Here is a 9,906-nt window from a genome sequence, read left to right on the forward strand (position 1 = left end):
TCTGCCAGAGACTTGCAGCTGGGCCAAACTTGCACAGACTCCTGGGGGAACAGTAGAAAGCCCATCCTCAATATAAACATTGCTCAGCCCTTCGCCACAGTTTCTAATCTCAATTGCAAAGCTAGAAATAATTTAAGTTTCCAAGAGAAAAGATTGACAGATTACAATATGAAAAAAACTTGTATTTTTGTACAGCCTTGTCCTTTGGAAGTGTTGGGGTGTGACAGCTGTACTTTTTACATGTGCCAGCAGTACATGCAGTTTTCACGTGGAGCAGCACACAGCATGGACAGCTTCAGTCAAGTTTGATCAACTTAAACGCAAACTAAACAAAGCCTGATGACGGGAACTGGAGGTTGAACAAGAGTTCACACTCTGAAATTGTGGCTGAGAGTTCCAAAGTCAAGCAGAGCCTCTGGGAGGTGAGAATTCAAGCGGCCTTTAGGTGGCATCAGACCCTCGCGTTTGCTGCCTTTGTTCCCTCCCCGCAGTCGCAAAGCCACCGACAAAGCGCTTTCAAAGAAGGTATTTTTGGTGGAGATTTTGTGGCTTTATTCCAGTTCCAGTGCAGAGAGATGAAAGCAGACATCTGGCTGCCGGACTCATTTTCTATATTGATTCATTTCAAAATCCAGCAATGGAGCAGGCTTTGTCAGGGAGGCAAGGCTCCTCCTCTCCCCTCCATCCTTTTGCAACCAGCTAAGAATGTTGAAGTTTTTTTGAACTTGTTAACTCACTCCACTAAGCAGAATAATATCCATTTGTTCAGCATTTTCTCTCTATCAACCTTACCCACAGGCCAGAGAGTTCTCAGTGGTTCTGAAGGGTGGGGCAGAAGTCACAGGAGACCCAGTGGAAGAGCCCTGGTGCCAAAGGTCCCCGCACCCTTCTGTCTCACCTGCTCCCACATCCTGAATTCCAGGTGCGTTTCCTTTCACATTTGCAGTGGTAACTCAATACAACTGCGTGTCTCTGGACTCTGCTGGAGCTTTTGCAAATTTTTAATTTGCAAATGTTATTTGTAAAAACAAAACTTGTGCCCTGGGTTATCAGGATAGTGAGTGGTTGAACTCTATAAGGAGCAAGTGAAATTCTCTGGGGTGGTGACGTGTTCCTGGGCATGGTCCTGACCGCTCCCAGCCCTGGCTGACATTGCCAGCTGGTGCTGGCTGTGACCTTTGGCATGTCAGCTGCTGGCTGCTCTCTGACCTCCCAGGCACAGCTCTCATCCCTCTCCTCCCAAAGGTACAGAAAGTTCAAACATCCGCTCAAGTGAGCTGCTTAACTTAATGGCCTGGCTTTTACAGAAAGGCTGAGCACTTAGCCATGCCAGAGAGAGCTGCAGAGGAGCAAGTTGTTGAGCCCTCAGCTTCATGCAGTGAGAGCCAAGTAATCCCTGAACTACAGGGGGGAAATGCAGCCCCCAACATGAGCATTTTGAGCTGTGCTTGAGGACCTTGCAGGGGCTGAATTTCTCATTGGAATCCTGTCAGCCCAGGCCCTTCCCTCTCCTCCATGCCCTCACTGGGGTGGAAAAGGAGAGGTTGCTGCAGATGGCTGAATTTCTGTGTCCAGGCTGTTGAGAGCAGCTAACTGATCCCTAATAAACATGCCATGGGCAGGGTCTCTGAGTGTTAATGGCAGTGTGGGGACCTGCCTGAGCTTGTCTCTTGAGCTGGTGTTTGGCACAGCGGCACTAAAGCTCAGGGACACTTCAGGTCCCTGCACAACGGCCATGTGGGGCAGACATGTACCCAGACAGGTGCTGAGCACCTCAGAGGTGCTCCAAGGGACCAAAGCCACCTCATCTCCTGAGTTGTACCTTTGCTGGGTGCCAAAAAGGACCTACAGAAAACTCTGAACACACTGCAGCAGCTGCAGTTTATACACAGTGCTTTGCCCTTGGATGTTGGACACTTTCAGCCCCAATCCTTCTTTAAGTGGATGGACAAGACAGAAGCTGGCTGTTAAATCCACTCAGCAGAATGGGAATGTGGGACAATAGCTCCCTTTCCTGAACAGGAACTACCAATTTCTTATTCCAGTGAGTATAAGCATCCTCCCCTTTCTAGCAGGCAGAGGTGCAGTGTTTTCAATAGTTACTCTTTCCATCTGGCTAGACAGCTCTCTCAAACACCAATACCTATAATTACATATATTATGTATATTTGTATATACATATTACACATGCTAATTATATCTACAGAGGCATTAAAACATTTACCCCGCTTGACTTCAGTTTTATTTTAAAGTTGGCAGCATCCAACCAACATTAGGAATATGCTGTATAAGTAAGTAGAGTTTATTTAGATTTATTCAACAGTGTTTACAACTAATAAGTAACCACATCCATTTAAGTCCTGATCTCCTGGCTGGCATGTCATTTACATGTGATCATTCACCTTCAGCTGGAGCAGCTGGTTCTTCCTGGATTTATTTAATGGAGCTAACTTCACAAATGACCTGGAAGAAGCACATTGGGCAGAATTTGCTCTGCCACTGTCAATCTAATGGGAGAATATTTGGGCATTGGAGTAGTTTTCTTATAAACAGATATTTTGGAATGTCTTGCTCCAGTTGGCTTGGTTTCTGCCTTTCCAGTTCCAGTATGGGCATATTCCCATAAGAAGAGGAGGTCTGGCAAGCAGGAAGCATTCCCCAGTGTCAGCCCATGCCCAGGACATGAATTAAATAGCTTGTGCTGCATGAAGCCAGACAGGCTCTTGGAGCAACAAGAGCACATGTGCAAGTGCCACTTTTGGCAGCTGCCTTTAATTTGATAGATGCAGTTATGAATTGATTTTAGGATTTTGGGATTTAGACAATGCAATTCCTCCAGTCATAAAGGAATGACAGCACCTCTTAGCTCCTGTGTTAACCAAAGTGCTGTGGCCAGGGGCTGGGATGGCTATTTCCATGGTAGCTCCAGTGGTGGGAAGGATGCTCCTCCCTGCCAGCCAGGGGCTGTTGGATGCCCTGTGCTGCACTTTGGGCAGCAGGGACAGCGCCAAGTTACTGATGGCTCCCTTCATCCCTTTCCTCCCCTGTTGGTTCAGTGTCCATTTCCTGTCTCTGAGCTACCTTGCCAGTCTCATTGGTGCCTGTGCCACCCCAGTTCACTCAGCTGTGGCTGCCAGAGTGCATTTAACATGGCAAGGGAGTGTAACTGAGCTTCTCTAAACATCACTTAGGCAGAGAGGTGAAAGGCCCCTTGGGTGGTAACAGGTGAACAGGAGCTGCTCCAACAGCACCAAACCTCTGCCCATTCCTGCCTCCTGTCCAACACCTGGGAAACAGCACCAGGGTGGGATTTGCCACCAGCCATGGCTCACCTCTACTGTGCTGGCAGACAAGACAAAAGTCACCAGAAGTGAGGATATGTAGAGGGATAGGATGTATGAAAATAGTGCAGAAGGTAATCTCACACCTGAGGAGTTGCAGCTGGGCTGATCACCAAAGATTAGGAACAGGCCTGCCCTTAATGGGCCACAGCTGTGTCCAATAAGGATGAGTGCTACAAAAGAGTGGCTTAGCTGGGTGAGGAGAGAGATGGAGTTTGTTGGCTGTCCTGTGAAGATGGTGGAGTCAGTGCTGGGAGGAGCTGCATGTGATAAATCACTGAGAAGGTATGGGAGCTTTGCAATAGGATGGTAACAAGGATGTGCAGTAAGTCACCAGCAGCTCCCGGAGAGCTGATGAGCAGGAGTGAGGTTTGCTGTTACATCACCTGCTCCCAAACATGTTCAGGAGCACTGCTGCACAGGAACAGGACCTACCCCAAACCTCCCCACTGATGGGTGCTCCCACCCACCCCCCAGAGAAACATGCACTGGGGTGCTGTGCAGCCCTTTGCCATTGCCCACATAGAGAATTTGGTGTGGTGGAGCCTTGGAGGAAGCCAGGAAACATCCCATGCCTGCCCTGCCTGCCAAGGGTGCAGCTCTGGAATGGCAGTGGGGCCACACTCTGGGCACCCCCTGAGCCCTTGGCCAGGCTCTCCAGCCAGCCCATCCTGCTCAGCTGGGGGCTGACAGACACAGACTCCTCTTCCCTCTCTTGGTGGGATAAAAACCACCCACCCTATTGTTCACAGCCATCCTCTCAGAGTTTATAAATAAACCCCGTTTCCCTGCTGTCTTTGTGCTTTCCCATTTTGACGCAGCCTTGATTTCCTCCTGTTCCAGAGGCCTTCAAACAAACAGCTCCTCTTTTTGTTGTTGGTTTGCTTCCTCCCAGCCTGTGCTGGAGCAGACACCAGTGCCTGTGCCTGGTGCCAGGATGCCGAGTGCTGGGACAGGGTTATCTGCCAGCTTCCCATAAATTGCCCCATCTTGTAGGTGTGGGTGTTAATGTGCAACTTGGTGGCAAAGCAGCTGGTTTTATTGCATGTGCAGCATGTTAGCAGTGGGAGGAGGATGCTGAGCAGTCTGGGGATGGGACATGGGAGCCTGGTGCAGTCCCAAACAAGTCTTCCCTCTACAGGGTGAGGCAGAGCAGTCAGGCTCCTTCAAATCCAAGCATGAAGTGGGTGAGCCAAAGGATTCACTGCTGCCCAGAGAGCATCACACCTCCACTAGCCTAAAAATACTGGAGTGTTTAATTTGAGGTGATTCCCCAATTAATTTTAATGGTGATACTTAATTTCTAGGCATTTTAAAGCACACTTCTTGCTGGCAGTTTGCAACCCTATAACAGCGATTCTGGTTACCAGCATCTTTTGGGTAAATATTTAAGGAACACTAAAATCCACCCATGGTCTATATAACTGCCCTTCTCTCTGTATCAATATTGGGGATTGCTCATGTAATACGTGCTCTATTACATGTGGTCATAAAAGCAGGTCTGTGGCCTGGGCCAGAACAAGGAAGGGCGTGTTTTGCTTTTTCAGCACTTGCATTGCAAGGGCAGGCTAATTTTTAACTCTCTCCTAATATTCACAGCATCTGAGTGAAACCAGTCCACTGACTGGAGCCTGGGGTAGAAGCAGAGCTGGAGAGAGCAGGGATGCTCTGAGCATCATGGTGCTGCAGGGTGAGATATGGGAATGAATGAAGCTTTCCCTTTTTGTTCCTTTTCGACCACTTCTGCTGAAACCAACCTGCTGAGAAACACTGAGGGCTAGCAGAGGTGTTATGATGGCCCTTGTTAAAAAAAACTGTTGGGTTTTAATATCCAGCAGGGTCATTCCCAAGCAGAAGTGAAGCTGCCATCTCCCCTGTCTTAACTGCTAAGGTTAAAAAAGAGCAGAGAGAGAAGTCTTAAAATATCTTGACACCTGAAATTCAGGAAGAAGAAAAAGACAGGCCAGGAAAAGGGATGTGCTGAGCTGTAGCAGCACGTGGGCAGCCCCTGTGCTGGCACAGGCAGCCCAGCCCTGCTGGCGGTGTGGGTGCTCATGACTTCACCCCGGCTGGCCGCACTGCAGGCGGGTGTCTCCAGCTGTTTGACATTCCCCTTCCTCCTCCCAAGGCCGAGACGTCTGTCTGTCCACATCCCGCCCATGTCTGGAGCCAGCAGCTCCAAAGGGGAGCAGAAGGAGCCGGCGGAGCTTCCCCACTCCGCTGCCTTTGTGTGCAAACCGGGTTTATCTGTATTGTTTGGCCAGCGCCAGCAAATTACAGCCTGCCTAATGCGTCGTTAGGGAGAGGCAATTAAATACCAACCCAACGAGTATTGCGGCCAGCGTGACTGGCGAGAAACAGCTGCAACCTGCATGGCAGCTGGGACAGACGGGTGGAAAACACCAACCTCTCTATTTGTGTCTTTATTGTGCCTTTGCTCTACCCTCTGCCGTGTCTGGCCGGGTGAAACCTGTGCAGGGCAGGGTTAGGCAGGGATTGTGCCTGGATCCGGTGAGTTTTCTCTGGTTTGACTCCAGCCCAGTGGCTGGTGGTGCCCATCCTGTGTGGTGCTGGGTCAGGTCACCAGAGGTCACAGGACTTTGCTTTTGCCCTGCAGAGCATTCCTCCAGCTGCTTTGCAGCCCTGTGGGCTGTTCTTGCAGGCACATCCTGTACATCCCTCTAGGATTTAGGGCTCCAGCTCAGTTTCCCATCAAATCAACCCTGGTTTTCTATGGCATCTTCTTCAGTGCCCTTGTGCCCGAGCTCCTGACACTGAGCTTCTGTCAGTGCCACCCCACCTGCAGCCTCCTGTGCTGTCCCCAGGTGAGATTTTCTGTCCCCTTCCTGCTTCACCTGCCATGATCAACAGCACATTCACATCTCTGTCCCTCAGCCTCCAGTGCTGAATCACCCCAAGTGTTTTGTACACCCCCAATCTTGTTGCTAATCCTGGACACCCTAATGAATCATTTTTTCTCCCCAGATGCTGTGAGCACTCATGGGGAAGGAGCCATTTTGCTGTGGCCTGGAGTGTTTTCTTAGTGTTATACAAATAAACAGGGGTGGGTTTGAACCAGGACCTCTGGAATCAACTTCCTGCAGGTGCTGAGGGAATTTCTGGGTAGATTTAGAGGGCTACCCTTGCAAACAGCATCTTTAGGAATCACTGAAGTGATGTTCATGGTGAAGTGCTCTGGCACCGGGAGCAGGCAATGAGAAAATCCTCACTAGAGTCTCGAGAGAGCCAAGGATTTAAGCTGGCTGTGTGGACCAAGTCATCTGCCACCAAGCCCAGGCATCTGAAATGCAGAGCAGATAATCTGTGCTGCTTGCTGTTACCAGCTGTCTGAGAGCCAACAGTCCCAGGTTTATAGAGGGTTTGTGAGCCCTAAACAAAGGGTGCACAGGGGGTTTCCAGGAAGGGGAATACCCATGACAGGGCAGCGCATCAGCAACAGAGAACAACCATGTTCCTGCCAAAGCCATTGCCCACAGTCAGCTGCTGATTTAAGCAAGGGTATCTGCCAGGTTGGCCCTATCAGGAACCCACAGTCACTCTTTCCTGCCCTGCACATTGGTTTGGGGCGTTTTATGTGGTTTTACTCTGCAAGTTGTTTGCTCTTTGGGGGATCCTACAGAATCTGAGTCCTGGGGGTAACAACAGACACAGGGTTAAAAGTGCAATGAACGGGTCATGCTGATTATTGTCTTTACAACCTGAGATTTTTCTAGGCCAGGCAGTGCAACAGATCAAATGTCTTCTCCAGACAGGTGTCTGACAGCACAGTCAGAGTCATCCTCAGTGGAATCAGAGCAGGTGGGGATTAGGGAATGAATTGCAAAGTGAGTAATGCACTGGCCAGGCAGGGGAGCAGAAGGGCTGGGGGCATCACCCCCACTCAGCAGAGCTGGAACCTGCGCAAAAGAAGGGTCAGGGCCAGCAGCAGAGGGTTTTGCTGTGACGTGCCTGCCATGAGATGTGGGGATCTCAGTCCAGTGGATCCTGTGGGATTGCTGTGGGCAGAAAACCAGGGGCCAGGATGCTGAGACTTGTCCCTGGTGCTGCTGCAATGATCAGCCACGGCCAGGGTGGGGACAGAGGATGCCAGGCAGGATCAGCCTGGGAGGATGCACAATCCTTCTCCTTGTTACAATGACAGAGGGCAGAGGAAGATGAGGAGGAAGCTGTAGGGAAATACTGGGGAGAGGAAATATCTTTTAAATCTCAGCTAATGTTGGCACACAAACAAATGGGTATTAAGTGGTGGGGGCTGCTGGGAGACTGAGAAATTTGTGAAGGGGATTATATGACGTGGCTGCTCAGAATAGTTGGATAAATGACCCAGCCTATCCCCTCTGGTTTTGCCCTCCCCTTATGGCACCAGGCGCTGGGAGTAGCAGCAGGGCTGGTCTATTTGTATTTGAATATTAGCGTGTCAAGCAAGTAAAAATGAGAAAAATTGCATCTAAACACTGGTGTGCTTTTTCTGTTCTTGGTATGCACCAGGAAACCCTCCTGCATCAGCTTCTGGGGTCAAAACTTGCCTGCCAGTGGCCTGCAGAGGTGCAGTGAGCTGTATTGGAGGGAGATGCTTGTAAGAAGTGAAGGAAATCATTAGACAACAGCAACTACCCTGCAAGAGCCACAAGCTGTCTCTGAATGCATTGCACTGAACCAGCAGAGCTGCTGGCGCTGGAGTCTCCCAAGGTTCCTCCCAAAGCCAAGCTCCTCCTGGAAGCATTGTCCCCTCCAAGCCCCCTTGCCCAGCTGGTGGCATCACTGTGGCTCCACAGCCAGGGGCTGCCTTCCCCTGCCCACTGTGCAGTGGCATTAGGGACAAGAGCAGCATCCTTGTGCCCCCCGGCCTCCAGACCAACCCCAGCAGCCTTTGCCCATCAGGTTCCTGCAGTCTGTCCCTGTGCACTGAGCCTTTTTCTGCCTGCAGGTGAGCAGTAACTCCAGGTCTGAGCATGACCTTTTTAGCCCACATTTTTTCTGAAGTTTAACAAATTTTTAAAGTTAAGCCCTCATCCAGCCTTTTATTTGGGATGACCAGCATTCCTCCTCTCCTTTCAAGGGAAGAATGTAATTTTTCACTATTATTTAGTTGCTGCTGTTGCTGGAGTCAAGTGGCAGCTATGCCCTGATGGATTTCCCCACATTAACATCAGACCCAGGTACCACAAAGCCCAGGTTAGCAATGAAATCCCAGGAAACCAAGGAAAACTGTGAAAATCAGGATGTCCTCTTTGTAGAAACTGTCTGGTGAGTCCAAGCTGCGAAAGCTTTGGCGAAGCAGAAATAAGGAATTGCTGAAGGACAGTCTGGGGAGGCCAAAACTGATCCCCTGCACCTCCAAAACTCTGGGCATCATTTCTGCATCCTCCATCTTGGGGTGGGGATGGCTGGAAACCTCCCAGGACACTTCCCCTTGCAAAGCCTCTGCCTTTCTTTTCCTCTGGACTTTACCTCCTGCAGCCAGTTTGCCAAGACACGAGGCCTGAGGGGGTGAAAGGGAAAAATGAGGCACTGAGCAGGTGCAGTCTGTGCACAGCCCCAGAGATGCCTGGTTTCATAGCAGCCACCACCTCAGGAAGGCCATCCTGAGCTAATGCGTCAAAACACAGGAGGCTGTGTGCTATGACATCAGTTAAAAGGCTGAGTGGAGGGACACAAAGCATTCCAAAGTGAGAAGAGGATCAAACCTCTATTGGGAGGTGTGGGATCCTCTTTCTCTGCTCTTCCCACAGCAAATTCTACTGAGCTTGTCCTAGTGGCTCCTCAGCCCCAGCCCAGAAAGCACAAATCCCAGAAATGTGTTGGATGTCACATTACTGAGTCTAACATAAAAACTCAAAGCTGAAGCATGCAAAATTGCACACTGAGAATGTTACAAGATCCTCCTGCCTGGAGCGATGTCAAATGACCTTCTCTTGATCTGCCAGCCCAGACTCAAGGATCAATTGTTGCACTCCTAGGAGTGATGTAAAGCTTTCAGCTGAGCAGATGGAGAACTAGACCCTCCACTTGGCTCTTTTCACCAGGGGAGACACTCTTGGACCTTTTGCCACATCCATCCTCCCACCTGCCTTAGCAGGTCCCATCCACGCCCACCCACCCAGACCCACCAGGAATATTCAGCATTTAATCCACCCACCAGGAGATGTGCCTTTTTTCTGCTGGCACAAGGCAATTTCAGACCATATGTGTGCTTTCCCTTAAGGGTGGGCAAGAAAAATCCTTTATTATTTTTATATCAGAACTGCATGGCAACTACAGTGAAAGGCCAAGTGTGAACAGCAGAGAACTAGTAGGAGCTGAGAAGAGCTCGTGCCATCTCCCAGCCTCTGAGACAGAAAACCTACTATTTATTACAAAGATGGAGACTGAGGAGGGCAATTAGAAGGCTGGAGGTAAAATAAAAAGCTTATTGTAAAAGTAGAGATCATAGGTTTGCCTGATGAAAGCTGAGATCAGGGGGCACCACACAGGATTTCAAGGAGAACCAATCCCTACAGGATTGTAAGGAGGGATTTCAAAGGAAATTAAGTAGAAGCTTTAG

This window comes from Ammospiza caudacuta, chromosome 9, assembly GCF_027887145.1.
Source record: "Ammospiza caudacuta isolate bAmmCau1 chromosome 9, bAmmCau1.pri, whole genome shotgun sequence".
Taxonomy (NCBI): domain Eukaryota; kingdom Metazoa; phylum Chordata; class Aves; order Passeriformes; family Passerellidae; genus Ammospiza; species Ammospiza caudacuta.